This window comes from Triticum urartu, chromosome 4A (assembly GCF_056163025.1).
Source record: "Triticum urartu cultivar PI428250 chromosome 4A, HENAU_Tu73, whole genome shotgun sequence".
Classification (NCBI taxonomy): domain Eukaryota; kingdom Viridiplantae; phylum Streptophyta; class Magnoliopsida; order Poales; family Poaceae; genus Triticum; species Triticum urartu.
The window spans coordinates 277,987,908-278,013,208 of NC_141876.1; positions in this window are offsets into that span (position 1 = coordinate 277,987,908).

The following is a 25,301-nucleotide window of genomic DNA, read 5'->3' on the forward strand; positions in this document are numbered from 1 at the left end:
ACGTAGCCAGCGAGCCGACGTACATCCTTGATCCGCCTAGGTGCCTCGATTTGCTCAATGGCCTTGATCTTTTCTAGATTCGCCTCGATCCCACACTGTGACACAAAGAACCCGAGAAGTTTGCCGGACGGTACGCTGAAGACACACTTCTCAGGATTCAGCTTGAGGTTGATCTTGCGCAAATTTGCAAACGTCTCTTCCAAATCTTGTACAAGTGTTGCCCTGTCCTTCGTTTTGACCACTATGTCATCCATATAAGCTTCCATGTTTCTATGTAGCTGGGGCTCAAAACCAATTTGGACTGCTCTTGCAAACGTTGAGCCAGCACTCTTCAACCCGACAGGCATTCGTAAGAAACAATACGTACCACATGGGGTGATGAATGTTGTCTTCTATTCATCTTCTCTCATCATGAAGATCTAGTGGTATCCTGAGTAGGCGTCAAGGAACATAACAAGTCGCACCTGGCCGTGGAGTCAACAATCTGGTCAATGCGCAGGAACGGGAAAGGGTCCTTCGGACAGGCCTTATTGATATCTGTGTAATCAATACATAGCCTCCACTTCCCATTTGCCTTGCGCACCACCACCGGATTGGCCAACCATGTTGGATGACGTACTCCCCTCACCAGGCCTGCCGCTTCTAACTTCCTGATCTCCTTCATGAACTCCTGCCATTCCAAAGCTTGCTTCATGACCTTCTGCTTGACGGGTCACGCATGAGGATAGACAGTAAGATGGTGCTCAATCACCTCCATGGGAACGCCGGGGATGTCGGATGCTCGCCATGCAAACACATCGACATTCGCCCGCTGGAAGGTGACGAGCGCGCCTTCTTATTTGCTGTCAAGGGAGGAGCTTATGGTGAAATCCCCTCCCGTGCCATCCTCCTTGACGGACACCTTCTTGGTCTCTGGTGGTGCAGCTCTGGATTTGTTGCTCTTGCCGGTAGAGCCATCTGGCACGTCCTCGACGGGAGCACAGCACTCCGAAGAGGTGCGCTTGCCGGAGTGGGTGCGAGAGGTCTTGCCGGTCTTCTTCCCTCCCGGGGCTTCGTCGGCGGGGGCAAGTGCCTTGGCGGCAGTTGCTGCAACTGCCTCCCGATAGAGTTGGTCGGTGTAGATCAGCGCATCTTTCTTGTCAGAGGGGACAGTGATAATGGTCATCAGCCCAGGCATCTTCAGTGTGTTGTAGGCGTAATGTGAAGCCGCCACGAACTTGGCTAGTGCTGGGCGGCCGAGGATCCCATTGTAGGGCAAGGGGATCTCGGCCACATCGAAAACAATCTTCTCTGTCCTGTAGTTTAACTCGCCTCCAAACGTCACGGGCAGCGTGATCTTACCCTTCGGCTGACTCCTTCCTGGGTTGACCCCTTGAAACGTGTCCGTCTCTTCGAGGTCTCCATCAGGAATCTACAGCCTTTTGATCACAACAGGTGAGATCAAGTTCAGGCCGGCCCCACCATCAACTAGCATTTTTGTCACCTTGAGGTTGCGTATTGTTGGCGAAACCAACAACGGCAAACACGTGATGAACATGTCCTACTATGTGTGAGCTAAGTGCGTGAACACGATTTTTAAAGGTAGCGGTGAGAGGCCATGAAGGAGTACATGGTGGGTTGTCTCATTGAAACCGTTCTCAGGAACTGAGTTCCGTGTTTGTGATCCATGAAACAGCTACTACCACACATTGGGCCCTGAAATATGACCCCTCTCGACTTACTGACCCCTCTCGTCCTCTGTCCAGGAGTTGCAACTAGTTTCTGGTGTTTAAAGGATATGTGTTGGCGGCTGTGCATAGTGCTGACCCTAGGGGTGGGCTATGATGCGGTAGATACACTATGGCCGGGTATGCCGGGCGCCCGTTTGGCGTATCGGGACCCTGTACACATTGTTTGGGGCCGTTGAGGACACCCCGGCCGGATTTCCTTGCGGATGGAACCCGAATAGGCGATAAACCTGGACTAGAGACTTGTGCGGTTAGTCAGGTCATGGTCTACACCCACGTCGGCTTTCGCTTGAAGTCTGCCGAGCACATGTCGTGTGCAGACGCTAAGTGGTGGAAACATGTGTGACGAAGTACACCCCTACAGGGTATAAAACTATTCGAATAGCCGCGTTCGCGGTAAAGGACTTTTGGGTTGCCTATAACAGTTCATAGACAAGTGAAAGTGGATACTCTAAAATGTGCAAGATAAGCGTGAGTGCTATGGATGGCGTTCTCGTAGGGAGACGGGAGCGGATCCATAGTGGTGTATTGATATGGTGAATATGTGGACTTGTGTGCGCCACCTCAAAAGAGTTACTTGCAGTCGTAGTTTAAGATAGCCACCGAGTCAAAGCTGGCTTGCTGCAGTTAAACTCCACCACCCCCCTGTTGATACCGATGCATATGTAGCTAGTTCTGATGTAAGTCTTGCTGAGTACTTTTGTACTCACGTTTGCTTAATTTATGTTTTGCAGAGAGACTTCAATCTCGCTAGTAGTTTCGCGTGGACTTCGACGTTTAGCTTGATACCTCACCTACGATCTTGTGCCCTCGGCAGGATCTGGTAGATAGTCAGGCTTCTCAGCCTTTTTCATTTGTAGATGTCTGTACTCAGACATGTTAAGCTTCCGCATGTGCTTTGATTTCTATGCTATGATTGTTGGGTCATGAGACCCATGTTTGTAATATCTCGCTCCTTGGAGCCTAATGAATAAATATTGGAGTCATACAGTTATGTTGTGATGCCATGTTGTATTTACACATATCGAGCATATTGTGTGTATGATTGAAATGCTTGGTACGTGTGGGATCCGACAATCTAGTTGTTTATCCTTGGCAGCCTCTCTTATGGGGAAATGTAGTCTAGTGCTTCCATGGGCCATAGTAGTCCGCTACAGCCCAGTTCACCTGAGTCCTGCTAGCCCAGCACTACTGCTCAGGACACTCCGCTACAGACCATTTGCGCCTTTTGGCTGACGTATATGATAGTGTTGCTAGAATCCATATGATAGAGAACCCGGGCCGACATGGCTAGTCGTGAACCCAAAGCGGCACAGACCTATGGGGACAGGCATACATGAATCACATCGAGCATGTCGGTCAACGGCGTGTGAATCCGGGCTGTAGCACTGGGCTAACAAGACTCCGGGGAACCCAAGCTGTAGCAGGCTAGGCAGGACTCTGGATGTCACCGCGTGACATTTCCCCGAAGGGACAGACACAAGAACGAAGTGAAACACATGCCGGCCAGTCAAGTGTCATGAGCATTAGTGTTGGGCTAGCAGGACTCCGGTGAACTGGGCTGTAGTAGACTACTATGGCTCATGGAAGCACTAGACTACATTTCCCCATAAGAGAGGCCGCCAAGGATAAAGAACTAGATTGTCGGGTCCCACACATACCAAGCATTTCAATCATACACACAATATGCTCGATATGTGTAAATACAACATGGTATCACAACATAACTCTACCTCTCAAGTATTTATCCATTAGGCTCCGAGGAGCGAGATATTACAAACATGGGTCTCATGACCCAACAATCATAGCATACAAATCGAAGCACATGCAGAAGTTTAACATGTCTGAGTACAGGCATCTACAAATGGAAAAGGCTAAGAAGCCTGACTATCTACCAGATCCTGCCAAGGGCACAGGATCGTAGCTGAGGTATCAAGCTAAACTTCGAAGTCCACACGAAACTACTAGCGAGACTGAAGTCTCTCTACAAAACATAAATTAAGCAAACGTGAGTACAAAAGTACTTAGCAAGACTTACATCAGAACTAGCTACATATGCATCGGTATCAACAAAGGGGGTGGAGTTTAACTGCAGCAAGCCAGCTTTGACTCGGTGGCTATCTTAAACTACGACTGCAAGTAACTCTTTTGAGGCGGCGCACACGAGTCCACATATTCACCATATCAATACACCACTATGGATCCGCTCCCATCTCCCTACGAGAACGCCATCCATAGCACTCATGCTTATCTTGCGCATTTTAGAGTATCCACTTTCACTTGTCTACGAACTGTTATAGGCAACCCAGAAGTCCTTTACCGCGGACGCGGCTATTCAAATAGTTTTATACCCTGCAGGGGTGTACTTCGTCACATATGTTTCGACCACTTAGCGTCTGCACACGACATGTTCTCGGCAGACATCAAGCGAAAGCCGACGTGGGTGTAGACCACGACCTGACTAACCACACAAGTCTCTAGTCTAGGTTTATCGCCTATTCGGGTTCCATCCACGAGGAGATCCAGCCGGAGTTTCGCTCACAGCCCCAAACGATGTGTGCAGGGTTCTCGAGACACCAAACGGGCGCCCGGTACACCGTGCCACGGTGTATCTACTGCATCATAGCCCACCCCTAGGGTCGGTGCTACGCACGGCCGCCAACACATATCCTATAAACACCAGAAACTAGTTGCAACTCCTAGACAGAGGACGAGATGGGTCAGTAAGTCGAGCGGGGTCATATTTAAGGGCCCAATGTGTGGTAGTAGCTGTTTCATGGATCACAAACACAGAACTCAGTTCCTGAGAACGGTTTCAATGAGACAACCCAGCATGTACTCCTACATGGCCTCTCACCGCTACCTTTACCAAATCATGTTCACACACTTAGCTCACACACAGTAGGACATGTTCATCACCATTCCAATTCATCCCAGATGAATCAGACCTAACACAACTCTAAGTAATAGCAGGCATGACAAGCAAACATGAATGAGTAGGCACATCAAGGCTCAAACAACTCCTACTCATGCTAGTGGGTTTTATCTATTTACTGTGGCAATGACAGGTCATGCAAAGGAAAGGGGTTCAACTATCGCAGCATGTAACAGTTGAATCGTTGTTGTCATAATGCAGTAAAAGAGAGCAGGAGTGAGAGAGTGGGTTTGTATCAGAATGAACAAGGGGTTTTTGCTTTCCTGGCACTTCTGAAGATAGTATAGTTCTTCATCGGTGTCATCGAACTCATTGTCGAAACCACGTCTATCGAGAGGGGACAACTTCCGGCAATAAAGAAGGAAACACAATCAATGCAATGCAACAATATGATGCGTGAATGTGACATGGCAATATGCTGTTGATTGGCCTAATGCAACTAGCAACAAGTTAAATGGAGTTGTTTTGAACACTAGGTTCAAATTCAAACTCCATATGTGAGGGTTTAAATGCCATTTATATGATTTGACCTAAACAGCAGCCATAAGTTGTTCTAACATGCATGAAAATGCTACAGATGGATAGATTGGATTTTTCTGATCATTTTTCATATATAAATTATTTCATTCTGAGCTACGGTTGATTTTTTGTGATTTTTAGAAGTTTAGGACATTTTCTGGAATTTCCTGCATAAGAAAAATTCCAGTAAACAAATTACTGCATCAGCATTACGTCAGGGTGACGTCAGTGGTCAATGGGACGGTCCAGGTCAAACCTGACAGTGGGTCCCGCGTGTCAGTGTCATTAGTTTTAACTAATCATAATTAGTACTAACCCTAGATTAATTAGCCGGCTGGGCCCCACCTGTGTTTGACCCAGTGGGGTCAAACTGGGCCCACCCATGGTCGAACAGGGTCAAACTCGCCGGCGTTTAGCCACCGGCGAGGCCAAACGCAGCAGTGCAGGTGCGGGTTTCATCTACAGGGCACCGTTCGAGGCGCTGTTGGGTTCTACGGGCAGCTGGGAACGAGCCGCGGCGGGTGGTGCTAGTGGTTGGGCTCGGGGTTGCCGGAGATGACGCCGGCGACGAGTTTGGCGGTGGCCGGAGCTCAGGTGAGCTCGGACTCGTCGCTAGGGGGCACAGAGAGGCGCGTGGGTTAGTGTGTTGAGTTCCTGGGGGTGCGGTAGGGCTAGTGGACAAGGTGGCCCGGCCGTTGGGTGGCCGGAGCCTCGTCGGCGACGAGCTTCGCGGTGGCGCGTGCGGGTGAGCTACGTGCAGTCGCTACGGGGCTCGCGAGAGGGAACATAGAGGGTGGGGAGGTAGCTAGGCTCACGGCGGTTGCGACGGAGCTGACGGCGAGGTCAGGGACGGCCTGCTGCGACGGTGACGGCGAAGGGGATCTCTGGCGGTGGCGGAGTTGGGCGAGGTCGATGCGGTGGATTCGGGGCACGCGAGCGCTCGGGGCTCGGCCTGCTCGACGGAGAGGAGGGTGGCGAAGCTCGTGGACATGATAGGGCGGCGCAGAGACGACGGTGGCTACGGCTACGGCGGCAGGACGGCGGCGGCTGCTTCGGCCATGGCGGAGGGGAATGAGGGAGAGAGGCAAGGGGAGAGTGGACGTGTCCAGGGGGTCGGGGGCGCGACGTGGAGGTCGTCTAGCCCGTCCAGCGGCGAAGCGGCAAGCAGGAGGTGGTGCACGGTGGTGCGCGCGCGTCGGGCACGCGCCCGTCCTCTTGGCAAAGGAGGAAGACGACAGGGGAGGAGGCGGTGGTGGGCTGGGCCAGTTGGCTGGGCTGCCAGCTGGGCTGGCCAGATGGGCTTCATAGCAGGTAGGTCCAGGTAACTCTCTCCCTCTCTTATTTGTTTCTGTTCTATATTTTTGTTTCTTTGTTTTGATTTGATTTACAAACCAAACCATTTTAAAACTTTCTGTAAATTTTTATGTGAGCTCAGGGAGCTAGTTCAAGGTCACATGCAAACTTACAGAAGTACTTGAACTTTATTTCTTATATAACCGAAATAAATTCAACTCAAATATGTTATTGATTTAAGTAAAAGGCCCAAAATAAATATTTCTGTGATTCCAAAAATATTGGTTTGAGTTTTACCTCTTACCATTATTTTCACAGAGTAACAGGAACATTTCTTTGGACTCATTTGATGTGAATTAAATGTTGATTATTTTTAAAAGGTTTCTGAGGCTTTGAAAATTCCCTCAATTCAAATTTTAGAATTTAGACATGATGATCATGCAAGGACAAGCAAAGGCCAAACAAGGGTTGTGACAACTAACCCCCACTAAACAAGAATCTCGTCCCGAGATTCGAGTCGTGAGGTAAGAAGTCTGAGGGACACAAGCTAATACAATCTTCACGATCCAGATGTCTTTCTCGAGGATGTTGATTCATTGCATCACCTTGATCTCGACGCCTTGCTTTGAGAACTACATCCAACATGACAACGAATAGAAAGGGAGATTTTTAGAAGAATCAATCTTCAAGAGGTTCGAGCAACTTAGGATCATCTTAATGGACACAAGATTAACTCACCGAATGGGACATAGAAACATCTCTGGGGCTGAGAGGCATGGCATGCATCAGGAGGAACGGAAGAAACAATTTGACGGGGGTTTCAAAGTAGCGAGGAAAAATTGCCATGATTCCATAACGGGCACCTTGGGGAAGGTGAATCGTAGAATTATTCCCTCAAGTGGCAAAAATAATTACTTTTGATATAAATATCATTGAAACTCTTTATGCCAGCCTAAGGCAGTCGCAAACGATCGTTCGAGGGAGTTCGGGAGAACGACACACTCGGGCTAGAATGGACGATGTGAACTACCTTGTTGAAGACAACGCAAGGGATGATTTTGCTTGCGCGTGCTCTCAAGAACTTGAGCATTCCCATATTCATCAAGGTTCTACCAACATCCGTGTCGAGGATCCTGGCAACACCTCTTACTACCTTGACGAATAATGATGGACAATACAGATGCATAGAAAGACAACCCTTTCTTAGGTTTCACCTTAGCGAGGCCAAGGGAGCGAAATCTGGATGATCGACCGACAGACATTTAGCACTCCGCTTCTAATGTTCTCCTTGATGTACTGGTTACCACGGTCATGCTTTAAAGCATCAACATAACCATCAAGTAGTGGTCGGACTTTGGAATACAAAGGGTCCATAGGGAACAACTTCTGGAATAAATCCTATGAAATCCTTATGGGGAGGTGGCCAACTTCCTCAATCAAAATACTACAGTAATAGGTCTTCCGGCTGGGTGTGTTGGCCATGACTTCCACTTTACCGGTTACAGAGAGACCAATATTATAGTTCTTGGAGTACGTTCCAACCATCATATCTGCCTGAGATACAGATCTGATTGGTGTCAGGATATTCCAGACTCATCAAGTCTAGAAAGAAGAATGAGAGTTTGCAACACAATTCGACGAGATGACGTTGCGAGATTCTCGGGGAATGAACTGCGATAGTAAGCTCCAAAACATGAGCTGGTTCTCCTACAAACCTATGAACACGCTATCCAAGACGAGCATGACCACGTAGTAGTCTTATAATAAAACACTACCGAGTTCAGGTGGGGAACCATCATCGAGGATATCGAAGTCCTTGTATAAGTCTTGCTCTTAAAAAGGAGCTTCTTTTCCTTGAACAAATCAATCAGTGGCTTGGTGTGCTAGGGAATACATATGGAGTGGAGGTAATTAATCTACAAAACCATAGAATACATTCACACATGCATAACTGACTTGGGATGGTACCAGAGGAAACAAAAAACAATCTTTCTTGAACTCACGGCGGCAACTTGCACCAAATGCACATGAATTCGAGGAAGTCACTTCTTCCATCCAAGCATAAGCTTCATGAACGGAACACAAAGGCATTGCTTACAAAGTTTTCAACACTAGGTTGATGTTCAACATGAATCATGGGGGAGACAAAATGCTGCTGGTGGGATCAACAACAACTCATCGGAATTTCCATATCACTGGACTTCCACCATCATGTGAACACGGTGGTAGCATTGGTCAGACCAAAAGATGTAATGGTGTATGGTCGAGGGATCAACCACGAGTAAGACAACATTACGAACATCGTTGGTTCTGATTTGACTTGACGATAGCCCATACTCAAGTCAAAGCAAGGCAATAGATCCAACAACTAATCACGAGGACCAATTGATGAAGATATCATCCTTCTTCGACACACACACACACACACACAAATATCCCTTAACATGAACTAAGTCAGACAAACTTTTATCTTCCAACTCTCCAAGTTCTTGTTTAGATCAACCGACTAGTTCAGGGTACCAAACACAGAATCTTGGAGAATGGGTGGTTTGGAGGAAACCAATATGATCACGGACTTAACATAGCGGTCAGGTGACAACCTGGTAATACTTCCGTGAAGATATCCGGAAATCATGAACCACCGATATGACTTTAAGCTCGAGAACAATCTTGGTTTTCAAGGCAAGACGACATGATCAGAAGAGTAAGGGATTCAATTCTAACTCAAAGATCGAAGAGTGCACCAGAAATAAGGACAAGATAACACGAGCAATCCTAGAATAGTGATTCAATAACCAACACACTAAGAATTATATTAATGTCCATTAACTACCAATCAACACGGTTGCTAGGAGTATTGATTTCACACATCACAATTCACTTGTCGGCACTCTGGTTACAACAACACGTGGACCGAGAAATGAACGATGATGGTGCGAAGTATCACTTCATCAAGAATTCATAAGAGATGGTGCAATTCTCACAATATTCTTGACATAAGGTGGGTAATACTTCAGGGTATGGCATTTGATCTGCAGAACACAACTACTTTGACCCAATCCTGGATATGGATGAGGTACTGGAGTTTGTTTCTCCTAGTCATTCTGAAATAGAATGGCTTAACGGACCACAAGAATAATAACATCGATAACACGGATGCACAATTACTCGTGACTATCAATTGATAGACGATGGTCGGAATACAAATGAAGAGGGACAACTCAAGAGGACATATATCTTTCTAAGTTGTGGATGCATAGATTAATATGTCGAACCAAGTTCAACAAGTTTCTTCCAGATAACCCATGCAGAAAGGTAGAACTGGCAGAATCACTATTATGAATGGAGAACTCCTCAAGAGTACTCTGATTGTGATATTTTTGTTCAAAGAACTTCTGCCTTAATGGTTCATGGTATTTGGAAGAAGGAAATACCACAGACCTCAAGGACTGTCGCAAGGTTACTAATATCCTAAAGGAATGAGCAAACACTCTCAACAGGAGGTGACTGGAGTGAATCTCGGGTTCAAACCCAGGAATAGAATACCTACTAACTAAATGGCATCACGGGATGCTTTCGAGAATGATGGCCAGAATCATCACACGGGAACACAAGACATGGCTAGATTACTAGGTGATCCTCTAAAACACCTAGGGTCATAATAATAGCTACAACCTATATGTCGAGGCAACAGAGTGCCTCAACTCACCGATTAGTGTGGTTAATCTGGCCCAAAAGGATATCAGAAACAGGAAGAAAGGATTTGCAAATGCATCCGACTATTTAGAGACCTGGGATGACTCGGACAGCATAACGGCTGTAAATGTTCAAAATTATTTGAGACATCCTACAAAATGGTGGCATAACCACTTAACATCACAATATCAAAGTTCCGAGACCAACTATGAACACACGGAAGTACTGGAAACTGAACTGAGACATGAATCCATCAATCCTATAAGTCTATGGATTAGTAACATGTCATCCTCATAGATCGATGAGAAGGCCTAGTTTCTTAACCCCGTAGAAAAGAAGAGGTTGACTCAGATCAGAAGGGCATAAGGTAAAGGAGTAAAAAGAGCCTTACGTTCCCTTCGACAATCAATTCCCTTATATAACTAAAGCATTTCTAGACTCAACTTCGACCAGTTTGGCTTGGCAATCCTACAGGCAGTCAGGCTCTGATACCAACGCTGTCAGGACCCCGATTCCAAGTCACATAGATCTAGCCGGTAACACCTCATATCACATTGCGGCCTCACGCACGGTATCCCCACGGGTGTTGCCTTACCATGGCCCGGGACCGTTTGCGCCTTTTGGCTCACGTATATGATAGTGTTGCTAGCATCCATATGACAGAGAACCCGGGCCGACATGGCTAGTCATGAACTCAAAGCGGCACAGACCTATGGGGACAGGCATACATGAATCACATCGAGCTTGTCGGTCAACGACGTGTGAATCCGGGCTGTAACACTGGGCTAACAGGACTCCGGGGAACCCGGGCTGTAGCAGGCTAGGCAGGACTCCAAATGTCACCACCTGACATTTCCCCGAAGGGACATACACAGGAACGAAGTGAAACACATGCCGGCCAGTCAAGTGTCCTGAGCAGTAGTGCTGGGCTAGCAGGACTTCGGTGAACCGGGCTGTAGCGTACTACTATGGCTTATGGAAGCACTAGACTACATTTCCCCATACAGTCTGCCAAGGATAAACAACTAGATTGTCGGATCCCACACATACCAAGCATTTCAATCATACACACAATATGCTCGATATGTGTAAATACAACATGGCATCACAACATAACTCTACGACTCAAGTATTTATTCATTAGGCTCCGAGGAGCGAGATATTACAAACATGGGTCTCATGACCCAACAATCATAGCATACAAATCAAATCACATGCAGAAGCTTAACATGTCTGAGTATAGACATCTACAAATGTAAAAGGCTAAGAAGCCTGACTATCTACCAGATCTTGCCGAGGGCACAAGATCGTAGCTGAGGTATCAAGCTAAACGTCGTAGTCCACGCGAAACTACTAGCGAGACTGAAGTCTCTCTGCAAAACATAAATTAAGCAAACGTCAGTACAAAAGTACTCAGCAAGACTTACATCAGAACTAGCTACATATGCATCGGTATCAACAAAGGGGGCTGGTGGAGTTTAACTGCAGCAAGCCAGCTTTGACTCGGTGGCTATCTTAAACTACGACTGCAAGTAACTCTTTTGAGGTGGCGCACACGAGTCCACATATTCACCATATCAATACACCACTATGGATCCGCTCCCGTCTCCCTACGAGAACGCCATCCATAGCACTCACGCTTATCTTGCGCATTTTAGAGTATCCACTTTCACTTGTCTACGAACTGTTATAGGCAACCCAGAAGTCCTTTACCGCGGACGCGGCTATTCGAATAGTTTTATACCCTAGAGGGGTGTATTTCGTCACACATTTTTCCACCACTTAGCGTCTGCACAAGACATGTGCTCGGCAGACTTCAAGCGAAAGCCGACGTGGGTGTAGACCACGACCTGACTAGCCACACAAGTCTCTAGTCCAGGTTTAACGCCTATTCGGGTTCCATCCGCGAGGAGATCCGGCCGGAGTTTCGCTCACAGCCCCAAACGATGTGTGCAGGGTTCCCGAGACACCAAACAGGCGCCCGGTACACCGTGCCACGGTGTATCTACCGCATCATAGTCCACCCCTAGGGTCAGCACTACGCACGTCCGCCAACACCAGAAACTAGTTGCAACTCCTGGACAGAGGACGAGAGGGGTCAGTAAGTCGAGCGGGGTTATATTTCAGGGCCCAATGTGTGGTAGTAGCTGTTTCATGGATCACAAACACAGAACTCAGTTCCTGAGAACGGTTTCAATGAGACAACCCACCATGTACTCCTAAATGGCCTCTCACCGCTACCTTTACCAAATCATGTTCACACACTTAGCTCACACACAGTAGGACATGTTCATCACCATTCCAATTCATCCCAGATGAATTAGACCAGACACAACTCTAAGCAATAGCAGGCATGACAAGAAAACATGAATGAGTAGGCACATCAGGGCTCAAACAACTCCTACTCATGCTAGTGGGTTTCATCTATTTACTGTGGCAATGACAGGTCATGCAAATGAAAGGGGTTCAACTACAGCAACATGTAACAGTTGAATCGTTGTTGTCCTAATGAAGTAAAAGAGAGCAAGAGCGAGAGAGTGGGTTTGTATCGGAATGAACAAGGGGTTTTTGCTTGCCTGGCACTTCTGAAGATAGTATAGTTCTTCATCGGTGTCATCGAACTCATCGTCAAAACCACGTCTATCGAGAGGGGACAACTTCCGGCAATAAAGAAGGAAACACAATCAATGCAATGCAACAATATGATGCATGAATGTGACATGGCAATATGCTGTTTATTGGCCTAATGCAACTAGCAACAAGTTAAATGGAGTTGTTTTGAACACTAGGTTCAAATTCAAACTCCATATGTGAGGGTTTAAATGCCATTTATATTATTTGACCTAAACAGCAGCCATAAGTTGTTCTAACATGCATGAAAATTCTACAGATGGATAGATTGGATTTTTTTGATCATTTTTCATATATAAATTATTTCATTCTGAGCTACGGTTGATTTTCTGTGATTTTTAGAAGTTTAGGACATTTTCTGGAATTTCCTGTATAAGAAAAAATCCAGTAAACAAATTACTGCATCAGCATTACGTCAGGGTGACATCAGTGGTCAATGGGAGGGTCCAGGTCAAACCTGATAGTGGGTCCCGCGTGTCAGCGTCACTAGTTTTAACTAATTATAATTAGTACTAACCCTAGACTAATTAGCTGGCTGGGCCCCACCTGTGTTTGACCCAGGGGGGTCAAACTGGGCCCACCCGTGGTCGAACGGGGTCAAACACGCCGGTGTTTAGCTGCCGGCAAGGCCAAACGCGGCGGTGCAGGTGCGGGTTTTATCTACAGGGCACCGTTCGAGGCCCCGTTGGGTTCTACGGGCAGCTGGGAACGAGCCGCGGCAGGTGGTGCTAGTGGTTGGGCTCGGGGTCGCCGGAGATGACGCCGGCGACGATTTTGGCGGCGGCTGGAGCTCGGGTGAGCTCGGACTCGCCGCTAGGGGGCACGGAGAGGCGCGTGGGTTAGTGCGTTGAGTTCCTGGGGGTGCGGTAGGGCCAGTGGACAAGGTGGCGCGGCCGTTGGGTGGCCGGAGCCTCGTCGGCGACGAGCTCCGCGGCGGCGCGTGTGGGTGAGCTATGTGCAGTCGCTACGGGGCTCGAGAGAGGGAACGGAGAGGGTGGGGAGGTAGCTAGGCTCATGGCGGTTGCGACGGAGCTGGCGGCGAGGTCGGGGATGGCCTGCTGCAACGGTGATGATGAAGGGGATCTTCGGCGGTGGCGGAGTTGGGCGAGGTCGATGCGGTGGCTTCGGGGCACGCGAGCGCTCGAGGCTCGGCCTGCTCGACGGAGAGGAGGGTGGCGGAGCTCGTGGACACGGTAGGGCGGCGCAGAGACGACGGTGGCTACGGCTACGACGGCGGAACGGCAGCGGCTGCTTCGGCCATGGCGGAGGGGAACGAGGGAGAGAGGCAGGGGGAGAGTGGACGTGTCCAGGGGGTCGGGGACGTGACGTGGAGGTCATCCAGCCCGTCCAGCGGGGAAGCGGCAAGCAGGAGGTGGCACACGGCGGTGTGCGCGCGTCGGGCACGCGCCCATCCTCCTGGCAAAGGAGGAAGACGACAGGGGAAGAGGCGGTGGTGGGCTGGGCCAGTTGGCTGGGCTGCCAGCTGGGCCGGTCAGGTGGGCTGCATAGCAGGTAGGTCCAGGTAACTCTCTCCCTCTCTTATTTGGTTCTGTTTTCTATTTTTCTTTCTTTGTTTTGATTTGATTTACAAACCAAACCATTTTAAAACGTTCTGTAAATTTTTATGTGAGCTCAGGGAGCCAGCTCAAGGTCACATGCAAACTTACAGAAATACTTGAACTTTATTTCTTATATAACAGAAATAAATTCATCTCAAATATGTTATTGATTTAAGTCAAAGGCCCAAAATAAATATTTCTGTGATTCCAAAAATATTGGTTTGAGTTTTACCTCTTACCATTATTTTCACAGAGTAACAGGAACATTTATTTGGACTCATTTGATGAGAATTAAATGTTGATTATTTTTAAAAGGTTTCTGAGGCTTTGAAAATTCTCTCAATTCAAATTTCAGAATTTAGACATGATGATCATGCAAGGACAAGCAAAGGCCAAACTAGGGTTGTGACACCATGTCTCTTTTGTTAGCCACATTTCAGATTGAGCAACGCCGAGGACGGCTTTGTTTTCAAAAAGGGGAGGATGATGAGGACATGACTACCTTGGATACGACCAAAAATATTGCGTACATGCATATTTGTCAGGTGATTTCTAGTGCAAACTATTCAATAATGTATTTATGTTATCTAGAACAAAAATACTTCACACACTTTTGTGTTTTGTCTAATTGCAGGTGTATGGAACATTTGTACAATCCACATATGAAGATAAGGGAAAAGGAGAAGTTTAGGTTCTGTTCAAAAAGTCCTCTCACATCAATTTTGGGCCAAGAGAAGATAGAGTCCAAGTCTCTCACGTTCTGCATTCAGATTCGGACTGCACAGACATACCCGACTCAAAACGTCAACAACTCTTTCATACGGACTCGTAATTGGGTGATTCTTTTTTTGTTGGAAAGTATATTTCGTGATATTTCCAACCCAATTGGAATCACCTTCAAATTTGTCTGAAGCATTGAGATATCGACGAAACAATCTGACGCTGCAGCAGAATCCGAGTCAAACAACAAGTCCAAAGGTGTTGCACCACCTCCACTTGGGCCCATAAGCCTTATACGACCTAGGGTTAGTTTTAGGCTGCCTTGGGACGTCCTTCCACCTCCTTGGCCGCCACCCTTTGCTTCTATATAAGTAGATCCATCTAGTAGCTATTTCCTTGGGATTTTTTTAGTTAAAAGTTAGCCATTGCAACTTCGTGTTCTTCGTTTGTGTCCAACGACCAGACCAAGACCGCTTACGGATCCCCACCATTATCAATACTTCATATATATTCACAATTTGCAGATTGCTTTATCATATTCTTGCTCGTTCTTCGATTGCTTGCAGGAATAGACCTTCGTGGTCAGGCTGACTGTGCTTCCGGCATCATCAGTAACCTCGGGAGATTGGTTTAGCGATTGCTAAGGCGCCACGTCGTGCACGTTTGTAGTCGGATCGTCAAAGTCATCTCCACCAAATCGATGTTATCATCTCATTGAAAGATCAGGACACCCTCACCTCTATCACTACTGCAGCCGCCGCAAGGCGGGGGTGAAGGCCCGGGAGCCCCCCGGCGGTGTGAAGGGCGCCCGTCGATCCAGTCAAAGAAGGGGCGGCGTCCATGAGAGTCGTTCAGAGAGGCGAGGCCGTCGGGAGGGGCAAGCTTTAGCGAACCCCTACCTGGTGCGCCAAATGTCAGATTACGGGTTCTGGCACCCTTGAGGTTCGAACACTGGGGTGCGCGCAAAGATCTCTCCCCCTCTCTAGCTCGCACACTCTGTATGATCACACGGCCTAGTTTGACGGACCCAAAGAAAACGAGGCACAAGTTTTATACTGGTTCGGGCCACCGTTGTGGTGTAATACCCTACTTCAGTGTGGTGTGGTGGATTGCCTCTTGGGCTGAGGATGAACAGTTACAAGGGAAGAACAGCCTCCTGAGGAGAGGTGTTCTTGTGCTTGATGAGCTTGAGTGGTTGGGGATGGTCTCTCTCGATGAGATGAGCCTCCCTTTGCTATGGTAGTGGCTAGTCCAATTTATAGAGGCCCTGGTCCTCTTCCCAAATATTGAGCGGGAAGGGATCCCACAATGGCCGAATTCGAAGCGAGACAACTAGTACAAGCTACCTGACAAAAGTAGTCTTCGTCTGCCAAAGGCTCTGGTGGTGACGTCGTCTTGGGCTCCACGGTAACCTTCGTCCTGCCGTCCTGCTGGTCATGGTCTTGTTGCACCGATATGGAAACCTTTGCCTGATGCCTCAGGACTCCTCACTTGCGCTTGCCCCTTTAGCACCAAAGAGGAAACGAGGACACTGCGCGTTGGCGCCCGCCTAGCTCCAGTCGTCATGGCTTGCGTCACACAAACCTCGCGAGGTGTCCCTTGCCTTGATCTCTCCACCCCTCGCGAGCCAGCCTGGTGAGGCCACCCCTGAGGAGGTCTTGCGTCGTCCGCCTCGCGAGGGTATTGAGTGTTTGATGGTGAAGATGGTTCGTACAGGGCCGCTTTTGGAGCCACGCCACGGGCCGCAGGCAGGCAAGTCTTGGGACCCCCGTTCCCAGAACGCCGACATTATTCCAGTGAGCAACTCCTGGAACATCAAACATCTTCATAAGTTTTACCCATGAGGCACGGTTGCTGGGCCTCCCAGCAAACCACCTTTTGTACAAGCCTTGCGGGCAAGGCATGTAACCTTTTGTACAGAGCCAGGTGCAGACCCTGAGCATAAATAAATGAAGCGCGGGCGCCCTAAGTTTTCGCATGCATGCTAGGTTGAGTCTCTCTCTTTGTTAGGGTTGATAGTGCTCAGCGGCAACTGACCCCTAGCATAGAGGTCGAGTGTGTGTCCTTCTGTCCTTTCCAGTCCTTTCTTTGGTTCGCAGGCTGCATAGGCGTTTCTGCCAAACCATTTAAGAGCAGGGAGACGGACCGACATCCTCGACCCCGGCAAGCCATTGTCGAGGGCTGCAGATTCAAGTATCCGACCACGGCAAGCCAAGGTTGTCGGGGGCTACAGATTCAGATAAGTATTTTATCTCTTGTTATGCATTTCCATATGGGACTTGGATGTATGAGACTTCGTTTGTTCCCGGGCTACCGTGCTCCCATTTTCCTATGCCTAAGAACTCTTCTTTGGGCCGGAACTTGGTTGTAGTTGCGGTGACAAGGAAACAAACGAAGGGCCTTATCCTACTTCGCACCTGCCTCTGCCAAGAGCGTGAGTATGGTCGAGCTCTGAAGTGGGAGGATGGCAAGGTCTGCTGCCGGCCAACAGTGCTTATCTTAAGATAACAAGGACTCGTTACTTGGTGTGAGCCTTGCTCACACACAAAAGAACCCGGCAAGCCCCCTTTTTCATTAATATGTTGCGAACAAGTACAACTCATGTGGAATGTAAACATGAGCAAGGGGATTACAAGGTTTCAATCGGAAAAATGCCCGCGGGCTTAAAAAGAGAGATAAATGCCCTGTAATCCCTGTTCTTGCCCCTTTCCTCCCAGGTGTGGCAGGTGAAGGCAACAAGGAAGCGGCGGGGAACGCGCCGATGGAGAGCTTGACGAGGAAGGCCCTCGGCAGGGCGCATGGACGAGGGAGGAGGGCAGCGCGGTTAGTCGGAGTCGGCGTCCTCCCGTCTGACGCCCTCGTCACTGCAGTCGCTATCCCCCTCATCACTCCCGCTCAAGGAGGAGGTTTCGTCATCAGTGGAGATCTCCACGCAGCACCTTAGGCGAGTTCGCAAGTGCCCAAAAACCATGACGGAGAGCAGGCCGTTCTGCATCAATTTGAAGTGGAGGACGAGCCCCTCCGACAGGCTATGGGCACGGGCGAAGGCTTTCCACCCGCGGCAAAGATACATGACATGAGGGGCGGGGAAGTCGACATCGAACCACATGCCTCCATTCCCGCAACCCCTCATATGCAGCCTCAAGGCTTGTGGCGGGTCGAGCTCCATCTCCCGAGTGAACGGAGTGGGGAGACGAAGGCGACCGCGCACTAGCTTGTGTAGCCTGATGAAGAATTCGCGGGGCTGGTCTCCGACATGGCCCTCCATTGGGGGAAGAGCCACTGGCGGAGGCGCGGCCGGTGCGCTGCCCCGTCCTCCTCTCCCCAAGCACGACGGCGGCCTCGGCCTCGCCCCCTCCCTCTTCCCCTCGCGGCCGGCTCCGCCGGCACGAGCTCTTAGGGAGGGGGGCATGCTGTCGAGGAGAGACTCTGGTCGCTGCCATCGGAGCACCGGCGCGCCCTCCCGCCATAGCGAAGGGAAGGAAGGAGTCGAGATGGAAGGAGATGGATGTTGGAGGATTGAAGGGTGTCATCCCCCTCCCCTTCTTAGAAAGGGGCGGGGCTGGGGCTCAGCCGCCCCACTTAACCAATACGGCGGCCAGGGGCGTAGGGAATCGAGACCGACCCGCTGCTCCAATCAGCGGCAACCCGGTTTCCGCCTCGCCATTAAGTCCCGTGCCCTCCGCGTCCGTCGCCTACTCTCCTTCGGGCATGGGGGACACATGGCGAGCAGGCCAGAATCGAGAAGACAAGTGAAGCGACTATTTTCCACCCCGTGATCATGGGGCGCGGGCGCCTTGAAGGCCACGACCCGAGTCCACGTAGTAAATGAGCCGCGCCCCTGCGTTTTCCTCTTTCCATGGGAAGGCGCGAGCCACCTCTTTACTATTTACCATGGTGTGACGCAGGCGTGCAGCAACCGCCCCACGCACGACCCTCACGTCACCCATTCAACGCGGGTCGTGGGGAAGTGCAACTGGCGAGGAAGTTACTACGGTAAAAGTCCGCCGCACGCGCGCCCGCGCACAGTTCTAGGCCTGGCCCAATAACGCTCCGAGCTTATATGTGACCCAGGCCCGGGGCTTCTATTGGTGTACAAAAGTAGGGGTCCTTTTTGTACCCCTTTACTTGTGCGCGGGCAGTCGCAGCCACACGCCTGCGGCCATGCTTGGAAGGACAGAAGGGGAAGCAAAGATCCAAGACTACCAGAGCCGTGCTCGAGGCCAGAGGCACAAAGAGTAGAGGGGTGAGGTGAAACTCCCCCGGCAAGGTCCTTGCCGGGGTGGCCTTCATGGCCCCGACAAGAGCCTTGCCGGGGCAACTTGCCCAACACCAACAAGGTCGCCACCCTTGAGTCTAGGAGTCCCGACGCCATCAACCACATCGGAACCAAGGCTCAGGAGGCGCCTCTGTGGTGGCATGTAGACCTTTGTGAAGACAAAGGGCCTGCGAGGCCTAGATAGGAACCAAGAAACAAGACAACAACAAGGCTCCTTGCCGAGGATGCCCACGAGGCCCCGGCAAGGCACCTGCCAAAGATACCCACGAGGCCCCGGCAAGACTCTTGTCGAGGACACCCACAAGGATCCGGCAAGACCCTTGCCTAGAAGATCAGCAAGACCGCGGCAAGGCCTTGCCACCCCGTCACCACCCCAGCTCAGCAGCCGACCCACCAACTAAGCAGGTACCTACGTGGCAGTACGTGGCTCCTAAGCCAACTAGTCAAGCACCTACGTGGTGTGATACGTCCATTTTGCATCATGCTTTTATATCGGTATTTATTGCATTACGTGTTGTTATTACACATTATGTCACAATACTTATGCCTATTCTCTCTTATTCTACAAGGTTTACACGAAGAGGGAGAATGCCAGCAGCTGGAATTCTGGGCTTGAAAAGGAGCAAATATTAGAGACCTATTCTGCACAACTCCAAAAGTCCTGAAACTCCACCAGAGTCAATTTTAGAATATATAAAAAATATCGGGCGAAGGAAGCACCAGAGGGGGCCACCCACCATCCACGAGGGTGGAGGGCGCGCCCTACCCCCCTGGGCGTGACCCCTGCCTCGTGGGTCCCCTGGTAGGGCTCCGGTGCCCATCTTTGGCTATATGAAGTCTTTCGCCCTGGAAAAAATCATAAGCAAGTTCTCAGGATGAAACTCCGCCGCCACGAGGCGGAACCTTGGCAGAACCAATCTAGGGCTCCGGAGAAGTTGTTCTACCGGGCAAACATCCCTCCGGGAGGGGTAAATCATCATCATCTCGTCACCATCGATCCTCTCATCGGGAGGGGGTCAATCTCCATCAACATCTTCACCAGCACCATCTCATCTCAAACCCTAGTTCATCTCTTGTATCCAATCTTTGTCCCAAAATCTAAGATTGGTACCTGTGGGTTGCTAGTAGTGTTGATTACTCCTTGTAGTTGATGCTAGTTAGTTTATTTGGTGGAAGATCATATGTTCAGATCCTTTATGCATATTAATACCCCTCTGATTATGAACATGAATAGAGCAATGTAGGGGCGACGGACGGGACGGGCTTCCTTGCCATCCCCAATAAAGCAACAGGACACCTAACTAGCGCATTTAATGCGTTTTGTCTCGTAATGTCAGGCGATAAACTCGACTACTTTACAACTTTCCACCTCATGTGTGCAACTGTGGCAGCCCCTTTGACTATAAAAGGAGGCCCGTGGCGTACTGTGAGAGGATTGGAACTTTTTGGAGCCTGCACACTTTGTAGCTAGTCCAAGAACACCAGATAAACAAAAACCAGCAGGAGTAGGGTATTACGCATCAGTTGCGGCCCAAACCTGGATAACCCCCCCCCCCCCGTGCTGATCTTCTAAACCCTCTCTTTTTACGGCCCAGCGCCCCAGCAACCGTAGTAGGGATTCCCTGTGATCCCATAGGTGTCATTCCTGAGCCCCGACAGTCCTGCTCCTGAACGGACGTGTGTGGCCGGAGTTGGTTTCTCGCATGCCATGCGGTGTAAAATGTAGGTTTTTGAATGCGGCGAGGAGGCGGGTACAACTGGGAGTGCAGCAGGCGGTGCCCTGGGCCGACGCGCTGTTTCAAATGGCGGACGCAGTGAGAGGTCGCGTCCTCCCTGACCCCCTTGACCATGGACCTTGACGGTGTACGTCACCTTGTGTCCAGATCTGAGATGCCACGTGTACCAACTAGCAAGATGCCCGTGCATTGCATGTAACATCAAGATGCATTTGTATGACTAGCTTATCTTGTGAGAGAAACGGATGAATGAGGAAAGGCCTTATTTGCAAATGTGGAGAGGTGTGTGGTTACCTTTTTGCAAAATTGCCATAGTTTCCTTCCTATCCGTCAGATATAAATCGGACGACCTATATTGCAGGACGGGAGGCACACCATCATCACCAACTCTGTATTTTATAAGAGTGTAGATGTTACTCCAACTTTTGGTAGTCTAGTGTGTGTTTCTCATCGTTCTGCGAGTTGACGGGACACATCAAATTTAATACGTAGTAGTAGTATTTAGTACTCTCTCCAAAAAGGGTCGACCATGTCCATGGCTACCATCCCGTGCTCGATCATTGAGTACGTGCACTATTCACGTGCCATTGAGGAGGAAAAATGTTGCGTAGAACTAGGTGCCATCGTAGTGCACGACTCACTTACGCACTGCTTATCTCCATTTTCTTGCATGACACGTGCACCTTGATGCTAGATGTCTCGCATGTTGGCAAAAGGATGAACAAAGTGCGGCAGGCTGGCGTTTTCGCCGTCTCTTAAGGTCGGTTAACTCATCGCATGTTACCGACTCTTGGGTGGGATAGTTTTTTTGGTGGGTTTGGGGCAAGTTGCTCCAATTTAACCATCATGTTTGGATACTTTAGGGCTATCTGAGCCCCAACTAGCTCAAACTAACTCTAACCCATGGATCCAAATAGGGCCAAAGTTAGTCCCGGAAAACGCATTAAGCCCTATATACATGGACAGACGGAATACAGGATACTAGCAAACGCTCACCGGTGGTAGTAGTTCATTGGTTGACTTCGATTTTTGGATTCAGTTGTTGTCCTGCTACCGTCCAATATTTGCGTGTGGTTGTTTCTAGAATAAAAAAAGGAGGTACGCCTACTTATGTTACTCCCACTATGCCTAGCCTAAGGTTAGTAGGTGACCTTGCGCTTGGATCTTCGCCTCTTCCGGAAGTCGAACAGTAATGATGGTACTACAGTAGTACTTCTGGCAATCCGACACCACATGAACTGCAGCACGTCCACCGCTTGTAAGAAAAAGTTTCTCCTCATGCTGCGAGCCACCGCGCACACGTTGGCGAGGGAGAAGGCGTAGCAAGCAAGCTTCTCGTTGTTCTGTGAGTTGACAGGACACATCAAAGTTATTTAGTATGTACTCTCTCCAAAAAAGGGCTAACCATGTCATGGCTTCCCCCCATCCCGTGCTCCGACGTTGAGTACGTGCACTACTCACGTGCCATCGAGGAGAAAAAATATTCCATAGTAGTAGGTGCCATCTAAGTGCATGACTCACGTACGCACTGTTTATCTGATTATCTCCATTTTCATGCATGACACGTGCACCTTGATGCTAGATGTCTCACGTGTTGGCAAAGGGATGAATTGTTGGGGAATGCAGTATTTCAAAAAATTTCTTACGATCACGCAAGATCTATCTAGGAGATGCATAGCAATGAGAGCGGAGAGTATGTATACGTACACTCATAGACCGAAAGCGGAAGCATTAAGAAACGCGGTTGATGTAGTCGAACGTCTTTGCGATCCAACCGATCAAGTACTGAACGCACATCACCTCCGCGATCTGCACACGTTCAGCTCGGTGACGTCCCTCCTACTCTTATCCAGTTGAGGCGGAGGGAGAGTTTCGTCAGCACGACGGCGTGTTGACGGTGATGATGAAGTTACCAACACAGGGCTTCGCCTAAGCACTACGACGATACGACTGACGTGTGTATCTGTGGAGGGGGGCACCGCACATAAAGGAGGGAAGGAGGGGGCCGGCCGGCCTCATGGTGCGCCCCAAGGGGGGATTCCTACTCCTACTAGGAGTAGGTTTCCCCCCTTTCCTAGTCCTAATAGGAGGGGGAGAGGAGAGGAAGGAAAGGGGGCTGGCCCCCTCCCAATTCGGATTGAGCTTGGGGGGGCATGCCCCCACCTCTTGGCCGCCTCCTCTCTCGCCCACTAAAGCCCATGTAGGCCCATTAAGCCCCCGGGGGGTTCCGGTAACCCCCCAGTACTCTGGCATATGCCCAAACTCATCCAAAACCATTCTGGTGTCCAAATGTAACCTTCCAATATATCAATCTTCATGTATCGACCATTTCGAGACTTGATGTAGGGTAGAACCCTAGATGGCCGATCTTTCACGAAAGGAGCGGATCCCGCGAAGAACACGAAGAAAACTAGGGGAAACACAAGGGGAAACACGAGGGGAAACACGAGAGAATCACTCAAACCAACAAGAACAATCATATATGTGCTAGATCCTCGAAACACAAAGAGAGATACACGATCCAGAGTCAACAAAGGACGATACATAGGGTAACCGGTTCTTCTCAGTGAGGAGGTCTTGATGGTCTTCTCCGTGAGGAGGTCTTGAATCCAACGTGGATCTTCTCCGTAGAGGTCGCGGTCTCTCTCGTGGAGTATATCCGTATGGATGAGCGCGGCTCTATCTCTAATATGAGCTATCACAACGCTGACCCTAACTAGGAGGAGGTGGAGGAGTATATATAGTCTAGGGACACGAAGGGGTAAGTTGGGATACATGGCCAAAGGCCCGCGGCTGCGCACAGGCTGTTACCGGGCGTCCGGATGTTGTCGGACATCCGACGGCTCGAGGGGGACCGAACATTCAGCGGGTGTCGGAAGTCCGTCGTTTTGCTTCGGGATAGGTGGCACCGGATTTCCGATGAGCGTCGGACGTCCGGTGCCTGGGACTTGTCAGACGTCCGGTGTTCGTCGGTCGTCCGGCGGCTATAGAGGGTCGGACGTCCGGTGGCTTCCGGTCGTCCGGTCGCTGTAGACTCTACAACTCCTTCTTCTTCCATCTTCTCTTCCAAGCTTCCCTCGCGGATGGTGTAGGTGTACACTTGCGCTCGCACTCCTCGTCGTTCGTACTGTTCTGACAATACCTATGTATGCACACGAGTGGAGTGTCAAGTAGTATACCATCCTCGAAGGGGTCCTGTGCACACGTGTAAAGGAGATGATCCACCTTTATGTATGTGGAGTAGATGTCGCACGTGTCACTTGCCAATGGACTCTTGACATGGTGATGTCCATAGGATGCTCTGCATCATCCCCCCTCCCTTGGGAAAGATCCGACCTCAGATCGAAAACCAAATCACCATGGGAAAGAGATGGCTTCGCCATATAGAAGTGGACGTTCACCAAGTAGGCATCATTTTCAAGATTGAAGTGGGCACTCTCCAATGTTGCACCGTCTAGTGATTCCTTCAAAATGAGCAAGGACAACAAACACTTGGAAAAATAAATGTGGTTAGCGTTAGTGCAAAACCAAGCATTCAAGAGGTGATTCACCAAACAAGTGTCGTCATCATGCAAAGCATATAGTGTGACAAAGGATTGTGACATGGCATGTAAGCATATCAATCTAGAACAAGCAATGAAATCATGGGAACAAGCATGTAAATGTGAGGTAGTCATGCAAATATGATTTACAACAGAACAAGCATCTACCTCAAGTTCACCGCAATCATGCATAAAGCGCTCGACAAATGGTCGATGGTAGGCATAGGAATCATTCGCAACACCAAGTAAAAGGAAGTGTCTAAACACATGGGACAAGTGCAAGACAATCCAAGCATAATGTGCATAGGGTGTAGTGAAAATAGTATGGCACTCAACACAATAGAAGGAGCAATTGTTCATCATGTGTGAGGCAATCAAGGCAAGCATGTAGCAATCCATGGGACATGGCATATGTGAAGGGATGACATTGTTGCAACCAAACATATGAAAGGAGCAAGCAATCCAAGAATTGGATGCAACACACAAGGCATATATATTATGATGCATGGAATGGTGAAAATGACAAGTCAAAGCAAGATCTCTAACAAGTGTGCAATCAAGTGGTGCAAGATGAATAATAAGTCTCATGGGGAAAGAAACACAAGTAGTATGATCCATAATATCCATGCTCATGGTTTGGGGGTTCTCCAAAGAGAAGGATATC